Source organism: Salmo salar, chromosome 26, assembly GCF_965601325.2.
Source record: "Salmo salar chromosome 26, fSalSal1, whole genome shotgun sequence".
NCBI lineage: Eukaryota > Metazoa > Chordata > Actinopteri > Salmoniformes > Salmonidae > Salmo > Salmo salar.
The window spans coordinates 37940601-37960308 of NC_138316.1; positions in this window are offsets into that span (position 1 = coordinate 37940601).

Below are 19708 nucleotides of genomic sequence, written 5' to 3' on the forward strand. Positions count from 1 at the left end.
TTAGGATTGGAAAAGGGGAAGCTGATCCTAGATCTGTACCTCAGGGACACTTCACCCCGGAGCATGGTGTTGTCAGAATGACTAGTGGGAGGGCTATAAGCCGCAGCAGGGAATGTCTTTATGGTTCTGAAAGGTCATAACCTTTTGGATTCATACCCATAATTCTAGACGTATTGAAGAGAGAGAGAAGAGGGTGGGGGTGTATGATATAATGTGCGTGTGTGTGTGCGTGTGTGTGCGTATGTGTGACACAGACAGAGAGAGAAACATAGGTAGAATGAGCCTATGTTCATATAACTCTCCCACTGTCACAATGTTAAACTAGGAGGTTTATTAATGAACATTAAAACACAACTGGATGAGATCTTTGGAGGGGGAATGGTTGAAGCAATGTTAATCTAGTCTACCCTATAACTGATCAGGATGAGAGGAGACTCTTTAAAGCAATACTGTGTGAACGTTCTATTCCATTCATCATCTGAAGGGGATCAGTAGTGCTGGTGATGGTGGTGATGGTGGTGATGGTGGTGATGGTGGTTTGGGACAACACTCTTAGAAAAAAAAGGTGCTATCTAGAAACAAAAAGGGTTCTTCGGCTGTCCCCATAGGAGAAGCTTTTGAAGAGCCCTTTTGGCTGCAGGTAGAACTTGTTTGGGTTCCATGTATAACCCTTTCCACAGAGGGTTCTACATGAAACCCAAAAAGGTTCTACCTGGAACCAAAAATGGGTTCTACCTGGAACCAAAAAGGGTTCTACCTGGATCCCAAAAGGGTTCTACCTGGAAACAAAAAGGGTGCTCCTATGGGGACAGCCGAAGAACCCTTTTGGAACCCTTTTTTCTAAGAGTGTACACTCTGTCTTCCTGCATCACCACTGTTCCCTAAAACACTCTGTCTTCCTGCATCACCACTGTTCCCTAAAACACTCTGTCTTCCTGCATCACCACTGTTCCCTATAACACTCTGTCTTCCTGCATCACCACTGTTCCCTATAACACTCTGTCTTCCTGGATCACCACTGTTCCCTAAAACACTCTGTCTTCCTGTATCACCACTGTTCCCTATAACACTCTGTCTTCCTGTATCACCACTGTTCCCTATAACACTCTGTCTTCCTGCATCACCACTGTTCCCTAAAACACTCTGTCTTCCTGCATCACCACTGTTCCCTATAACACTCTGTCTTCCTGCATCACCACTGTTCCCTATAACACTCTGTCTTCCTGTATCACCACTGTTCCCTATAACACTCTGTCTTCCTGTATCACCACTGTTCCCTATAACACTCTGTCTTCCTGTATCACCACTGTTCCCTATAACACTCTGTCTTCCTGTATCACCACTGTTCCCTATAACACTCTGTCTTCCTGTATCACCACTGTTCCCTATAACACTCTGTCTTCCTGCATCACCATTATTCCCTATAACACTCTGTCTTCCTGCATCACCACTGTTCCCTATAACACTCTGTCTTCCTGCATCACCACTGTTCCCTATAACACTCTGTCTTCCTGCATCACCACTGTTCCCTAAAACACTCTGTCTTCCTGCATCACCACTGTTCCCTATAACACTCTGTCTTCCTGCATCACCACTGTTCCCTATAACACTCTGTCTTCCTGCATCACCACTGTTCCCTATAACACTCTGTCTTCCTGTATCACCACTGTTCCCTATAACACTCTGTCTTCCTGCATCACCACTGTTCCCTATAACACTCTGTCTTCCTGCATCACCACTGTTCCCTATAACACTCTGTCTTCCTGTATCACCACTGTTCCCTATAACACTCTGTCTTCCTGCATCACCACTGTTCCCTATAACACTCTGTCTTCCTGGATCACCACTGTTCCCTAAAACACTCTGTCTTCCTGTATCACCACTGTTCCCTATAACACTCTGTCTTCCTGCATCACCACTGTTCCCTATAACACTCTGTCTTCCTGCATCACCACTGTTCCCTATAACACTCTGTCTTCCTGCATCACCACTGTTCCCTATGACACTCTGTCTTCCTGCATCACCACTGTTCCCTATAACACTCTGTCTTCCTGCATCACCACTGTTCCCTATAACACTCTGTCTTCCTGCATCACCACTGTTCCCTATGACACTCTGTCTTCCTGCATCACCACTGTTCCCTATAACACTCTGTCTTCCTGCATCACCACTGTTCCCTATAACACTCTGTCTTCCTGTATCACCACTGTTCCCTATAACACTCTGTCTTCCTGTATCACCACTGTTCCCTATAACACTCTGTCTTCCTGCATCACCACTGTTCCCTATAACACTCTGTCTTCCTGCATCACCACTGTTCCCTATAACACTCTGTCTTCCTGTATCACCACTGTTCCCTATAACACTCTGTCTTCCTGTATCACCACTGTTCCCTATAACACTCTGTCTTCCTGTATCACCACTGTTCCCTATAACACTCTGTCTTCCTGCATCACCACTGTTCCCTATAACACTCTGTCTTCCTGCATCACCATTATTCCCTGTAACACTCTGTCTTCCTGCATCACCACTGTTCCCTAAAACACTCTGTCTTCCTGCATCACCACTGTTCCCTATAACACTCTGTCTTCCTGCATCACCATTATTCCCTATAACACTCTGTCTTCCTGCATCACCACTGTTCACTAACACACTCTGTCTTCCTGCATCACCATTATTCCCTATAACACTCTAAGCCTAGAAGGTAAATCGATCATCCTTTGTTCCTAAGCCAAAGGATGACAGGGGGAGAGGAGAAGATCAGCAGAGGGTGTTCTGGAGCTCCTCTAGTCTACACTGCACACGTCTGCCATGAACAAAATAAATGATTAAGAAAATGTGAAAAGACTTGAAATGACTGACATGGCCCGGTCTGATATGGGAAGAACAAAGAGGCAGGAGAAAGATGACTGACATGGCCCGGTCTGATGTGGGAAGAACAGAGAGGCAGGAGAAAGATGACTGACATGGCCCGGTCTGATATGGGAAGAACAGAGAGGCAGGACAAAGATGACTGACATGGCCCGGTATGATGTGGGAAGAACAGAGAGGCATGAAAAAGATGACTGACATGGCCCGGTCTGATATGGGAAGAACAGAGAGGCAGGAAAAAGATGACTGACATGGCCCGGTCTGATATGGGAAGAACAGAGAGGCATGAAAAAGATGACTGACATGGCCCGGTCTGATATGGGAAGAACAGAGAGGCAGGAGAAAGATGACTGACATGGCCCGGTCTGATATGGGAAGAACAGAGAGGCAGGACAAAGATGACTGACATGGCCCGGTATGATATGGGAAGAACAGAGAGGCAGGACAAAGATGACTGACATGGCCCGGTCTGATATGGGAAGAACAGAGAGGCAGGAGAAAGATGACTGACATGGCCCGGTCTGATGTGGGAAGAACAGAGAGGCAGGAGAAAGATGACTGACATGGCCCGGTCGGGAATGGGAAGAACAGAGAGGCAGGAGAAAGATGACTGACATGGCCCGGTATGATATGGGAAGAACAGAGAGGCAGGACAAAGATGACTGACATGGCCCGGTCTGATGTTGGAAGAACAGAGAGGCAGGAGAAAGATGACTGACATGGCCCGGTCTGATATGGGAAGAACAGAGAGGCATGAAAAAGATGACTGACATGGCCCGGTCTGATATGGGAAGAACAGAGAGGCAGGAGAAAGATGACTGACATGGCCCGGTCTGATGTTGGAAGAACAGAGAGGCAGGAGAAAGATGACTGACATGGCCCGGTCTGATATGGGAAGAACAGAGAGGCATGAAAAAGATGACTGACATGGCCCGGTCTGATATGGGAAGAACAGAGAGGCATGAAAAAGATGACTGACATGGCCCGGTCTGATATGGGAAGAACAGAGAGGCATGAAAAAGATGACTGACATGGCCCGGTCTGATGTGGGAAGAACAGAGAGGCATGAAAAAGATGACTGACATGGCCCGGTCTGATATGGGAAGAACAGAGAGGCAGGACAAAGATGACTGACATGGCCCGGTCTGATATGGGAAGAACAGAGAGGCAGGACAAAGATGACTGACATGGCCCGGTCTGATATGGGAAGAACAGAGAGGCAGGAGAAAGATGACTGACATGGCCCGGTCTGATATGGGAAGAACAGAGAGGCAGGACAAAGGCAACAGAGCCACACAGGGTTCACGTGGAGAAGGCTTGTCTTTGTCTTTGTTGTTTGACCATCAAAGGGGGAAGAGTTGCCAGACACAACCTCAGGTCTCTCGAGATGAAACACTCTGGCTGTGTCCCAAATGGCACCCTATTCCCTACATAGTGCACTACATTTCTACCTAATTTGAATAGTGCACTACTTTTTTTATAGCCCTGGTCAAGAACAGTGCACTAAATAGGGAATAGGGTGCCATTTGGGATGTAACCTCTGCTATTATTGCAAAGTATGTCCCTGACGTTGCAGTTCATCGGCAACTGGATCTGTGTGTTGCCTTTTGTACTGAGGAGCTGAACTGTGATGAACAGCTGTGAGTCTGGTGCTAACATGAACAGAAGAGAGGGGATACACTGGGGGATGGAATCAATGAACAGAAGAGAGGGTACAGATGTAGGATCTTAATTTGAGCCAATTTGATACAGCAGAAAAATTATCCTGCAGCAACATGAAATGTGAATTATTATGTGGATTATAAGGGATAGACATTTCGTAGAAGTTCATACATTTTTCGTAATGGTTAATCAAGTCAGAAATGTCTACGTGGAAATGACAAACTTCAGAAGCCTTTGTAAACCTCAAATACACTACACATTTAAAATGTCCTGTATTTCAGGAAAGTTGTCCTATAACAGGTTGATAAAATTAAGATCCTACATCTGGGGGATGGAATCAATGAAGAGAAGAGAGGGGATACACTGGAGGATGGAATCAATGAAGAGGAGAGAGGGGATACACTGGGGGATGGAATCAATGAAGAGGAGAGAGGGGATACACTGGGGGATGGAATCAATGAAGAGGAGAGAGGGGATACACTGGAGGATGGAATCAATGAAGATGGTTGAAGAGGTAGAAGTATCTGTTACAGTCAGAGCACACATACACAATACATACATTAAAAGACCCAATAGAATCACTACTGTTCTATAACGGAACATTTAGAATACTGGATGATCTACAATGGAATCTTTAGAACCACTACTGTTCTATAACAGAACATTTACAATATTGGATGATCTACAATGGAATCTTTAGAACCACTAGTGTTCTATAACAGAACATTTAGAATATTGGATGATCTACAATGGAATCTTTAGAACCACTACTGTTCTATAACAGAACATTTAGAATATTGGATGATCTACAATGGAATCTTTAGAACCACTACTGTTCTATAACAGAACATTTAGAATACTGGATGATCTACAATGGAATCTTTAGAACCACTACTGTTCTATAACGGAACATTTAGAATACTGGATGATCTACAATGGAATCTTTAGAACCACTACTGTTCTGTAACGGAACATTTAGAACAACAGATGTTCTACAATGGAACCTTAAGAACCTCTGATATTCTCTCCCCTCTCTCCATTTTTCTCTCTAGCTTTCCCCTCACCTTTGCCTCTTCTCCTCCTCTCTTTTTCTCCTTCTATCCTTGAAACCGGTCAAATATCAAGAAAACTAAATGGAAACTTAACTGGCCCACTGTCTCTCTGAAACAATAGCAGCGATTGATGTAGAATACAGAAACACTGAGACGTATTCAAACTGTGGGAAAATGAGAGAGAGAGAGAGAGAGAGAGAGAGAGGGAGATCAAGTGTGTGTGTGTGTGTGTGTGTGTGTGTGTGTGTGTGTGTGTGTGTGTGTGTGTGTGTGTGTGTGTGTGTGTGTGTGTGTGTGTGTGTGTGTGTGTGTGCGTGTGTGTGTGTGCATGTGTGTGTGTGCATGTGTGTGTGTGCATTAATGTGTTCCCCTGAATCCTAAATATGACAGGCAGACAGGTTGTTGTTTGTTAGTTTATCATTGTTTTTGGCAGATTGCTGTTTGAGTGCTGTCTGGCAGAAAGGCAGAGTTGGGGCTGATTCCACATGCGAGTAAGGGAGTTGGTGCCTTGGCTGCCCGCACGCACGCACGCACGCACACACACACACACACACACACACACACACACACACACACACACACACACACACACACACACACACACACACACACACACACACACACACACACACACACACACACACACACACACACACAGTCTTGTACACCTAACCTTGAGGGGACACAACATTCAGTCCCATTCAAAATCATATTTTCCCTAATCCCTAATGCTAAACATAACCCTAACCCTAACCAGTACTCTTACCCTAACCCTTAACCTTTACCCAAAAACCTAACCCTAACCCTTACCCAAAAACCTAACCTTAACCCTAAACCTGTCCCTAGCTCCTAACCCTAACCCTAAAACTAACCCTAGCTCCTAACCAACGCCCCCCTCAGAGAGAGAGAGACACAGCTGCATGTGACATCTCACATTTTTCAACATGTTTTTTACAAAAGGATAGATTTGGAGTTAGATAAACTTGGATTTTTCAGCAGGTACATATGCAGGATGCTACCCTCCACAGCATGGCCTTCACGCCAGATCAAAACTCCAAACCTACAAGTCCTTGGCTGGTTAAACTGTTGTCTCCTTCACAGTCCCACAAATTGGTTTATGATGCTCGAAAAGGTCATGCAGTACTTGAAGATAAACTTTACACTTCTCTAAATAATATTCTAAGATTCTGAGAAGGTCTCTGAGTAGGTCCCAGGAAGGCTCAACTGAACATCTATTGACATAGTATTGCTAAATGTCAATGACGCTTGGAAAGTGGAGAAGTCATCGAATTTCAAAAAGCAAACACTGCTGGAGACACCTTTACATTTTGGAGACAGCGTTACGTTTGCTAGAAAAGAGATTTGCAGTGGCAGATTAAAGGTAAATAAGTTAATTATTTAGCCCACAGTTAGCCAAGATAATACACTAGCCAGCTAAGTTTGTTTAAAGTTGGTTAGAAATTGCTTCTACACTATTTTGCTAGCTACTGTAGGCTGACATATTACTTGTCTTACAAAATGGTGTTTACATTTGACCATTGTGATGCTCATCCATGCATATCCACTTTCTATGTGTAAGCAGTCCCAGAAAAAACTCAGGGCCCTAGATGAAGCCTAGCCTAGAACTAAGACCCAGAGTTTGTCCAGGTCAGGTCACATGGTCCTATGAATAAGCCAGTGTATGAAATTGGAGTCTGCTGTATTTCAATGGTTGGGATTTCTGCACTATGCAGACCCAGAGAAAATGATAAAGGACAGGAGGATTTGGAATGAATCCAGCCTTATGGAGATAGCAGAGGTAGTGGTACATTGCACGCGTGAGCACACACACGCACAGACACACACACGCACGCACGCACGCACGCACGCACACACACACACACACACACACACACACACACACACACACACACACACACACACACACACACACACACACAGAGCACTTTTCTGACCATATTAAGTGAGTCTGCTGCAGCCAAGGTTACCATTTGTGATATGAATAAAGTGAACAGTTAGACAATGCTACATGTCATCGCCTAATGGGCTACAGAAATGACTTACCCCAGTCTGAGGTACTGAGCGCTCTGTAGCAGGTTTTCATCAAGGATCTCTCCGCACTTCATCTTTCCCATTCATCTTTCCCTTGATCCTGACTAGTCTCCCAGTCCCTGCCGCTGAAAAACATCCCTACAGCATGATGCTGCCACCACCATGCTTCACTGTAGGGATGGTGCCAGGTTTCCTCCAGACGTGACACTTGGCATTCAGGCCAAAGAGTTCAATCTTGGTTTCATCAGACCAGAGCGTCTTGTTTCTCATGGTCTGAGAGTCCTTTAGGTGCCTTTTGGCAAACTCCAAGCGGGCTGTCATGTGCCTTTTACTAATGAGTGGCTTCCGTCTGGCCACTCTACCATATTGGTGGAGTGCTTCTGGAAGGTTCTTCCATCTCTACAGAGAAACTCTGGAGCTCTGTCAGAGTGACCATCGGGTTCTTGGTCACCTCCCTGACCAAGGCCCTTCTCCCCGATTGCTCAGTTTGGCCGGGTGGCCTGCTTAAGGAAGAGTCTTGGTGGTTCCAATCTTCTATTTAAGAATGATGGAGGCCACTGTGTTCTTGGGGACCTTCAATGCTGCAGACATTTTTTGGTACCCTTCCACGAATCTGTGCCTCGACACAATCCTGTCTCGGAGCTCTACGGACAATTCCTTTGACCTCATGGCTTGGTTTTTGCTCTGACATGCACTGTCAACTGTGGGACTTACATAGTCAGGTGTGTGCCTTTCCAAATCATGCCCAATCAATTGAATTTTCCACAGGTGGACTCCAATCAAGTTGTAGAAATATCTCACGGGTGCTCAATGGAAACAGGATGCACCTGAGCTCAATTTCGAGTCTCATAGCAAAGGGTCTGAATACTTATGTAAATAACGCATTTCTTTTTAAAAATTTTATAAATTAGCAACAATTTCTAAAAACCTGTTTTCACTTTGTCATTATTGGGTATTGTGTGTAGATTGATGGGGGAAAATAACAATTTATTCAATTTTAGAATAAGGCTGTAATGTAACAAAATGTAGAAAAAGGGAAGGGGTCTGAATACTTTCCAAATGCACTGTAGCTCATAAGGTAACATGGCGTCAGAATTGGCATCCAAACCCACACCTAAAGTAACAGCATTGGCTTCAAATCTATGTTTTAATGAAGTCCAGATATGACTTGACAAGCAGACGTTCAATGATGGTGATAGAGATACGCCAGACATTTATCACAATGTTGCTATTTCCTTTCCCTGAAGCAGCAGTCTACAGATGTAATGGTTCCACAGTAATATCATTGCCATAGGCTATTGTGGACTAATTGCCATTTTAGCTTCCATTCAATTGGAACATTTGTGAAAGGTCTCCTCTAAACAGACTGGATATAGCTGAAATTGGTTGCAAACAAATAAATTCAACTGCAGTTGTGGTCTTCCTGTATATTTTTCACCCAGTTGAAATGCATTATTTCCTGAACGTAACTTCAGGGAGTTGCGTTAACCAGATTGCAGAGCTGCTTGAGTCTGTGTTCCCCAGCTGCTAGGAGTACGGCAGTGTGCTTTTTCCCTGCTTCAGAAACCCCCCGATTAGATTTGCAGTTCTGCAGCTGACTCCCGAAGAGGATGTCAAAAAAAATGCTGCAATAGCGCAACACTGCAACACAATTATAGAGGTTTATCATTGTTTTGTAATGGGTTGCTTTTTTAGGGGGGAAGAGACTTTTCAGCCAGCCTTAGCATATACTTCATAATACCCAGGTTTGGGAATAATCTCAACACAACTCAAGAAATAAATAGAAATTCTTAATTTGTCGTGTAAAGTGTTAATTCTTTAACAACCAAGTTCAAAGCCCTAGATGTACAACCTGTGTCTCATATGATCTGCCCAGTTAGCTTGACTGATATCTCTCTGCCTTATCCAGATACAGTGCATTCAGAAAGTATTCAGACCCCTTGACTTTCTCCACATTTTGTTACGTTACAGCCTTATTCTAAAATGTTTTAAATAGTTTTTTTCCCCCTCATCAGCCTACACACAATACCCCATAATGATAAAGCCAAAATAGGTTTTGTTGGCACATTTTTACAACATAAAAACACAAATATCACATTCACATAAGTATTCAGATCCTTTACTGAGTACTTTGTTGAAGCCCCTTTGTCAGCGAATACAACTTCCAGTCTTCTTGGGTATGACGCTACAAGCTTGACACACCTGTATTTGGGGAGTTTCTCCCATTCTTCTCTGCAGATCCTCTCAAGCTCTGTCAGGTTGAATGGGGAGCATTGCTGCACAGCTATTTTCAGGTCACTCCAGAGATGTTCGATCGGGTTAAAGTCCGGGCTCTGGCTGGGCCACTCAAAGACATTCAGAGACTTGTCCCGAAGTCACTCCTGCATTGTCTTGGCTGTGCTCTTAGGGTCGTTGTCCTGTTGGAAGGTGCACCTTCACCCCAGTCTGAGGTACTGAGCGCTCTGTAGCAGGTTTTCATCAAGGATCTCTCCGCACTTCATCTTTCCCATTCATCTTTCCCTTGATCCTGACTAGTCTCCCAGTCCCTGCCGCTGAAAAACATCCCTACAGCATGATGCTGCCACCACCATGCTTCACTGTAGGGATGGTGCCAGGTTTCCTCCAGACGTGACACTTGGCATTCAGGCCAAAGAGTTCAATCTTGGTTTCATCAGACCAGAGCGTCTTGTTTCTCATGGTCTGAGAGTCCTTTAGGTGCCTTTTGGCAAACTCCAAGCGGGCTGTCATGTGCCTTTTACTAATGAGTGGCTTCCGTCTGGCCACTCTACCATATTGGTGGAGTGCTTCTGGAAGGTTCTTCCATCTCTACAGAGAAACTCTGGAGCTCTGTCAGAGTGACCATCGGGTTCTTGGTCACCTCCCTGACCAAGGCCCTTCTCCCCGATTGCTCAGTTTGGCCGGGTGGCCTGCTTAAGGAAGAGTCTTGGTGGTTCCAAACTTCTATTTAAGAATGATGGAGGCCACTGTGTTCTTGGGGACCTTCAATGCTGCAGACATTTTTTGGTACCCTTCCACGAATCTGTGCCTCGACACAATCCTGTCTCGGAGCTCTACGGACAATTCCTTTGACCTCATGGCTTGGTTTTTGCTCTGACATGCACTGTCAACTGTGGGACTTACATAGTCAGGTGTGTGCCTTTCCAAATCATGCCCAATCAATTGAATTTTCCACAGGTGGACTCCAATCAAGTTGTAGAAATATCTCACGGGTGCTCAATGGAAACAGGATGCACCTGAGCTCAATTTCGAGTCTCATAGCAAAGGGTCTGAATACTTATGTAAATAACGCATTTCTTTTTTAAAATTTTATAAATTAGCAACAATTTCTAAAAACCTGTTTTCACTTTGTCATTATTGGGTATTGTGTGTAGATTGATGGGGGAAAATAACAATTTATTCAATTTTAGAATAAGGCTGTAATGTAACAAAATGTAGAAAAAGGGAAGGGGTCTGAATACTTTCCAAATGCACTGTAGCTCATAAGGTAACATGGCGTCAGAATTGGCATCCAAACCCACACCTAAAGTAACAGCATTGGCTTCAAATCTATGTTTTAATGAAGTCCAGTTATAGTACTATATTCCATGTAAATAGAAAGCCATACACACTGTTACAGCAAGGGATAAATACAGTGGAAGTTGGAAGTTTACATACACTTAGTTTTGAGTCATTAAAACTTGTTTTTATCGATCACCACATTCTTTTGGAGAGATTGGAAACCCAAATTGGACTACATGGACAAGTTCTGGCCTGGTTTAGATCTTATCTGTCGGAAAGATATCAGTTTGTCTCTGTGAATGGTTTGTCCTCTGACAAATCAACTGTAAATTTCGGTGTTCCTCAAGGTTCCGTTTAAGGACCACTATTGTTTTCACTATATATTTTACCTCTTGGGGATGTCATTCGAAAACATAATGTTAAATTTCACTGCTATGCGGATTACACACAGCTGTACATTTCAATGAATGTCACGTCCTGACCAGTATAAGGGTTATTTGTTGTTGTAGTTTGGTCAGGACGTGGCAGAGGGTATTTGTTTTATGTGGTTCGGGGTGGTGGTTTATTTAGTAGGGCGTTTGATGTTTTATTTCCGGGTTTTGGTTTATGTTCTATGTTTTGTACTTCTATGTTCTTTCTGGGTATGTGTATTTCTATGTGTAGGTTAATGGGAGGTTGGACTCTCAATTGGAGGCAGGTGCTTTCTCGTTGCCTCTGATTGAGAGTCCTATATATGGGTAATTGTTTGGTGTAGTGTTTGTGGGAGATTGTTTCTTGTTTTGCATGTGTGAGCCTGACAAGACTGTTTTGTTGTTCGTGCGTTCTTTGTTGTTTTTTGGTGTTCACTTAATCTTAAAATAAATACAAGATGAGCATCCACATTCCTGCTGCGTTTTGGTCCTCCATTCCCGACGACAACCGTTACAATTAAACATGGTGAAGCCCCAAAATTGCCCTCGCTAGAAGCCTGTGTCTCAGACATAAGGAAGTGGATGACTACAAACTTTCTACTTTTAAACTCGGACAAAACAGAGATGCTTGTTCTAGGTCCCAAGAAACAAAGAGATCTTCTGTTGAATCTGACAATTAATCTGGATGGTTGTACAGTCGTCTCAAATAAAACTGTGAAGGACCTCGGCGTTACTCTGGACCGTGATCTCTCTTTTGAAGAACATATTGTCACGTCCTGACCAGCAGGTGGAGTAGGTGTACAAGTGTTGGTCAGGGCGTGGCAGAAGAAGTAGGGTTTTCTTTGTTCTGTCTAGGTTGGGTGTTTCTATGTAGAGGTAATTGGGGGTGGACTTCCAATTGAAGGCAGCTGTGTGGTGTTGCCTTTGATTGGAAGTCCTATATTAGTTGGGTGTGTTTGTCTGTGTGTTTGTGGGGGATTGTTGTGAGCACTGCTTTTTTTTTGGTTTAGCCTGCTACACTGTCATAGCGTGAGTACTGTTCATGGTTTTGGTTTTCCAGTGGATACTTAACTTATTTTGTTAATTAAAGAAACATGAGTGTCCACACTTCCGCTGCGCCTTGGTCCTCCTTTCATCAGCACCATGGATTATGTGACACATATCAAGACTGTTTCAAGGACAGCTTTTTTCCATCTACGTAACATTGCAAAAATCTGAAACTTTCTGTCCAAAAATGACGCAGAAAAATTAATCCATGCCTTTGTTACTTCTAGGTTGGACAACTGCAATGCTCTACTTTCCGGCTACCTGGATAAAGCACCAAATAAACTTCAGTTAGTGCTAAATACGGCTGCTAGAATCCTGACTAGAACCAAAAAATTTGATCATATTACTCCAGTGCTAGCCTCCATACACTGGCTTCCTGTTAAGGCAAGGGCTGATTTCAAGGTTTTACTGCTAACCTACAAAGCATTACATGGGCTTGCTCCTACCTATCTTTCTGATTTGGTCCTGCCGTACATACCTACACGTACGCTACGGTCACAAGACGCGGGCCTCCTAATTGTTCCTAGAATTTCTAAGCAAACAGCTGGAGGCAGGGCTTTCTCCTATAGAGCTACATTTTTATGGAATAGTCTGCCTACCCATGTGAGAGACGCAGACTCAGTCTCAACCTTTAAGTCTTTACTGAAGACACATCTCTTCAGTAGGTCCTATGATTAAGTGTAGTCTGGCCCAGGGGTGTGAAGGTAAACGGAAAGGCTGGAGCAACGAACCGCCCTTGCTGTCTCTGCCTGGCCGGTTTCCCCTCTCCACTGGGATTCTCTGCCTCTACCCCTATTACAGGGGCCGAGTCACTGGCTTACTGGTGTTCTTCCATGCCATCCCTGGGAGGGGTGCGTCACTTGAGTGGGTTGAGTCACTGACGTGTTCTTCCTGTCTGGGTTGGCGCCCCCCCTTGGGTTGTGCCGTGGCGGAGATCTTTGTGGGCTATACTCGGCCTTGTCTCGGGATGGTAGGTTGGTGGTTGTAGATATCCCTCCAGTGGTGTGGGGGCTGTGCTTTGGCAAAGTGGGTGGGGTTATATCCTACCTGGTTGGCCCTGTCACGGGGTTTCATCAGATGGGGCCACAGTGTCTCCTGACCCCTCCTGTCTCAGCCTCCAGTATTTATGCTGCAGTAGTTTATGTTTCGGGGGGCTAGGGTCAGTCTGTCACATCTGGAGTATTTCTCTTGTCTTTTCCGGTGTCTTGTGTGAATTTAAATATGCTCTCTCTAATTCTTTATTTCTTTCTTTCTCTCTCTCGGAGGACCTGAGCCCGAGGACCATGCCTCAGGACTACCTGGCTTGATGACTCCCTGTTCACCTGGCCGTGCTGCTGCTCCAGTTCCAACTGTTCTGCCTGCGGCTATGGAACCCTGACCTGTTCACCGGACGTGCTACCTGTCCCAGACCTGCTGTTTTCAACTCTCTAGAGACAGCAGGAGCGGTAGAGATACTCTCAAAGATCGGCTATGAAAAAGCCAACTGACACTTACTCTTGTGTTACTGACTTGTTGCACCCTCGACAACTTCTATGATTATTATTATTTGACCATGCTGGTCATTTATGAAGATTTGAACATCTTGGCCATGTGCTGTTATAATCTCCACCCGGCACAACCAGAAGAGGACTGGCCACCCCTCATAGCCTGGTTCCTCTCTAGGTTTCTTCCTAGGTTTTGGCCTTTCTAGGGAGTTTTTCCTAGCCACCGTGCTTCTACACCTGCATTGCTTGCTGTTTGGGGTTTTAGGCTGGGTTTCTGTACAGCACTTTGAGATATCAGCTGATGTAAGAAGGGCTATATAAATACATTTGATTTGATTTGGTTTGATTTGTTTTTCAACCACTCCACAAATTTCTTGTTAACAAACTATAGTTTTGGCAAGACGGTTAGGACATCTACCTTGTGCATGACACAAGTAATTTTTCCAACAATTGTTTACAGACAGATTATTTCACTTATAATTCACTGTATCACAATTCCAGTGGGTCAGAAGTTTACATACACTAAGTTGACTGTGCCTTTAAAAAGCTTGGAAAATTCCCGAAAATGATGTCATGGCTTTAGAAGCTTCCGATTGGCTAATTGACATCATTTGAGTTGATTGGAGGTGTACCTGTGGATGTATTTCAAGGCCTACCTTCAAACTCAGTGCCTCTTTGCTTGGATTCATGGGAAAATCAAAAGAAATCAGCCAAGACCTCAGAAAAAAATTGTCTGGTTCATGCTTGGGAGCAATTTCCAAACGCCTGAAGGTACCACGTTCATCTGTACAAACAATAGTACACAAGTATAAATACCATGGGACCACGCAGTCGTCATACCGCTCAGGAAGTAGACGCGTTCTATCTCCTAGAGATGAACGTACTTTGGTGCGAAAAGTGCAAATCAATCCCAGAACAACAGCAAAGGACCTTGTGATGATGCTGGAGGAAACAGGTACAAAAGTATCTATATCCACAGTAAAACAAATTCTATATCGACATAACCTGAAAGGCCGCTCAGCAACGAAGAAGCCACAGCTTCAAACCCGCCATAAAAAAGCCAGACTACGGTTGCAACTGCACATGGGGACAAAGATCCTACTTTTTGGAGAAATGTCCTCTGGTCTGATGAAACAAAAATATAACTGTTTGGCCATAATGACCATCGTTATGTTTGGAGGAAAAAGGGAGAGGCTTGCAAGCCAAAGATCACCATCTCAAACGTGAAGCACGGGGGTGGCAGCATCATGTTGTGGGGTTGCTTTGCTGCAGGAAGGACTGGTGCACGTCACAAAATAGATGGCATCATGAGGAGGAAATGATGTGGATATATTGAGGCAACATCTCAAGACATCAGTCAGGAAGTTAAAACTTGGTCGCAAATGGGTCTTCAAATGGACAATGACTCAAGCATACTTCCAAAGTTGTGGCAAAATGGCTTAAGGACAACAAAGTCAAGGTATTGGAGTGGCCATCACAAAGCCCTGACCTCAATCCCATTGAAAGTTTGTGGGCAGAACTGAAAAAGCGTGTGCGAGCAAGGAGGTCTACAAACCTGACTCAGTTACACCAGCTCTGTCAGGAGGAATGGTCCAAAATTCACCCAACTTATGTAAACTTCTGACCCACTGGGAATGTGATGAAAGAAATAAAAGCTGAAATAAATCATTCTCTCAAATATTATTCTGACATTTCACATTCTTAAAATAAAGTGGTGATCCTAACTGACCTAAGACAGGGAATTTTTACTCGGATTAAATGTCAGGAATTGTGAAAAATTGAGTTTAAATGTATTTGGCTAAGGTGTATGTAAACTTCCGACTTCAACTGTAGTTCAGGTCTATGCTAACTATACTGTAAACCTCATAATAATCTGTCAGCGTAGTTTCATTTGACACTTTTCTCCATCAATGTGTGCTATAAAAAGTTGATTATTGAACTAGAGTTTAGTCAACTGAGTGATGCATAATTACTGACCTTTTTATAAAGCACATTGCTGAAGAAATGTCAAATTAAATCACACTGCAAGATTATAATGAGTTTTATGGTATTTGTCACCCCAAGTGTTATCAGTGCAGTTGTATTCCAGTATTCTAGGCCAAATCCTGGACTCCAGTACCAACAATCCCCCTGGGCCAGGTTCCTTGTCGGCTGACCCAGTTAGAGTTTTCTATGAGGAACATCAGACAGTTCTCACTGGGGATGTACAGTATAGCAGACGTAATGTGGACTTGGCTCAGTTGGAAACTCCTCTAAAGCCTAATTTATAACCTACATAGGTACGGAGGCAAGAACTACGATTAGCTTAGCAAAATGGTGATCCTGCGTATTCGCATAGCAAAAATACCCTAACGTGTGCAGCCCCGCAATTTGTAACTCGACCCAAGTATGCAGGATCGTCATTTTGAGTAGCTAATTGTGTTCTTGTGTTGCATACATATGTACGTAAGGTGTAAATGATCTAATTGCTTTCTACACCAGTGATCTGGACCCATGTTCATAAAGCGCCTCTGGGCTAGACCGGTTTTACTTTTTAAATGATAATGAATAAGGAAGGAGACCTGATCTTAGATCAGCACTTTTACAGGATTGAAGGAAGAGGAGGGGGTCTGATGATTTACATTAAAGAACATATCCGATGTAAACAAATTGAGTGGTCATGTGATAATGAACTAGAATGTATTGGCCTGAACGTTACACTGTCTCCCCAAATGTCCTTTACCCTTATTGGAATGTATAGACCACCTTCCACCAAAAGTGTGTTTTTTGATCAGTTTAATAACATGCTTAGGGAATATGATTTTGGGAAGGAGGTCATCTTAATGGGAGATTTTAATATTAATTATGAAGACAAGTCTTGTAGGAAAACCCTCAAACGGATCACTAATACCTTTGACCTTACACAGCTCGTTAAAGGGCCAACCAGGGTGACTTGTTGCTCTAAAACACAGATTGACCTGGTGTTCAGTAATAAACCAGAGAGAGTGACTAAATCATTCAATATGGTTACTGGGCTATCTGATCATAATTTGACACTTATAGCCAGAAAGTTGTCTAAGAGCAGGTTTAAGCTCTCTACTGTTAGAAAGCCGGATCAACTAAGAATACCTAAGAGTGAATTAAACTATTTTGAAAAAGCAATTAATGGAATTAACTGGAATGATCTATTGTCCTATACAGACGTGGAAGCTGATAGTGAGGTTTTTCTATCCACAATCCAGGCTACAATAAATGTTTTCCTAAAGAAAATCAAATCCAAACCTGGCCAAAAGAGCACTCTTCCTTGGCTAAATGGAGAAATTTGGAAATTGATGAAAGAACGAGATTATGCTCTAAAAACAGCCCTAAAATCCAAATTAGAGCATGACAGACGTAGGTTTACCATGTTGAGAAATAAGGTGATGAAAGAAATCAGACAGGCCAAGGCAAACTTTTTTATTAACATAATTGGTGAGGCAAAGGGAAGTTCTAAATTGATCTGGGAGAATCTAAAAAAGTTAACAGGGAAAGACCATAGTAACACCGCAAAAAGACTAGAAATCATGGTGAATAACAATCTAACACAGGATGCAGTTGAAATAGCAATAGCCTTCAATTCCTACTTTGTTGACTCCATCAGGGTACTGACACAGAACCCCTCCACTGGTTTATTGGGCTCAGTGCTAGTGAATGACGCTCAACCTGTCTTCATCATAAGGGAGGTTTCTGAGTCAAAGGTGAACAAGGTGATTAGCTTGGACTCTACCTTTCTTAAAAACTACAAAGAGTCACTCATTGGCCCCATTACTAAGGTCACCAACACATCTATTGGTCTGGGGGTGTTTCCAAGGGTATGGAAGTCAGCCATAATAACGGCCATCTTTAAATCGGGCGACCCTGCTGATGTGAGTAACTACAGGCCCATTAGTATACTACCTGTAGTGTCGAAGGTTGTTGAAAAGTGTGTAGCAGAACAACTGATTTCCCACCTCAACAACAGCCCCTTCACATTACACTCCATGCAGTTTGGCTTCAGAGCGAAACACTCCACAGAAACGGCCAACTGCTTTCTTCTGGAAAATGTGAAGTCCAAGATGGACAAAGGGGGCGTTGTTGGGGCTGTGTTTCTGGACCTAAGGAAGGCTTTCGATACTGTTAACCATGAGATTCTCATCACAAAATTGTCCAAGTTCAACTTTTCCCCCGATGCCTTGAGATGGATGAAATCATACCTTGAAGGCAGAACTCAGTGTGTCAGAGTGAGCAATGAGCTGTCGCCCACTCTTAGCTATGATGTGGGCGTGCCCCAAGGGTCAATACTGGGGCCCCTCCTGTTCAGCCTGTACATTAATGATCTGCCTTCCGTCTGCACTGGGTCTGAAGTTCAAATGTATGCAGATGATACAGTGATATATGTGCATGCAAAGAGCAAACAACAAGCTGCACAAGAACTCACTACTGTAATGGTCCAGGTTACAAAGTGCCTCAGTGACTCGTGTTTGCATCTCAATGTGAAAAAAACAGTTTGCATGTTCTTCACAAAGAGGGCAACAGATGCTACTGAGCCAGATGTCTGTGTCAGGGGAGAAGCTCCAGGTGGTATCTGATTTTAAATACCTTGGAATCATACTTGATTCCAACCTCTCTTTTAAAAAGCATGTGAAAAAGGTAATTCAAATAACCAAATTCAACCTAGCTAATTTCCGATTTATACGAAATTGTTTGACCACAGAGGTAGCAAAACTGTATTTCAAATCGATGATACTCCCCCACTTAACATACTGCTTGACTAGTTGGACCCAAGCTTGCTATACAACATTAAAACCTATTCAGTCTGTCTACAAACAGGCTCTCAAAGTGCTCGATAGAAAGCCCAATAGCCATCATCACTGTTACATCCTCAGAAAGCATGAGCTCCTGAGTTGGGAAAATCTTGTGCAATACACCGACGCATGTCTTGTATTCAAGATCCTAAATGGCCTAGCTCCCCCTCCACTCAGTATTTTTGTAAAACAGAAAACCCAAACATATGGCAGCAGATCCACAAGGTCTGCCATGAGAGGTGACTGTATAGTTCCCTTAAGGAAAAGCACCTTTAGTAAATCTGCTTTCTCTGTGAGAGCTTCCCATGTCTGGAATACACTGCCATCAGACACACATAACTGCACCACATATCACACTTTCACAAAATGCATGAAGACATGGCTAAAGGTCAATCAGACTTGTGAACATAATCCCTAGCTGTGTATTGCCGCTTTCCATGTTGTCTGTTGTCTGTAGCTTGTGAGGTGTGGAAACACTTTGTTGTTTTTATGGATTTTGTCTTGTTGCTTTTTGTTCTATGTTGCTCTGTCTGTATGCTACATCTTGCTTGTCCTATGTTGCTCTGTCTGTATGCTATGTCTTGCTTGTCCTATGTTATTCTGCGTGTGCTCACTGTTCAATGATTGTCTATATTGTAATTGTTTTTAATAACCTGCCCAGGGACTGCGGTTGAAAATTAGCCGGCTGGCTAAAACCGGCACTTTTACTGAAATGTTGATTAATGTGCACTGTCCCTGTAAAAATAAAATAAACTCAAACTCAAACTCTGAGATGCTTGATTGATGCATACTGTACGGTCCCTGACCTT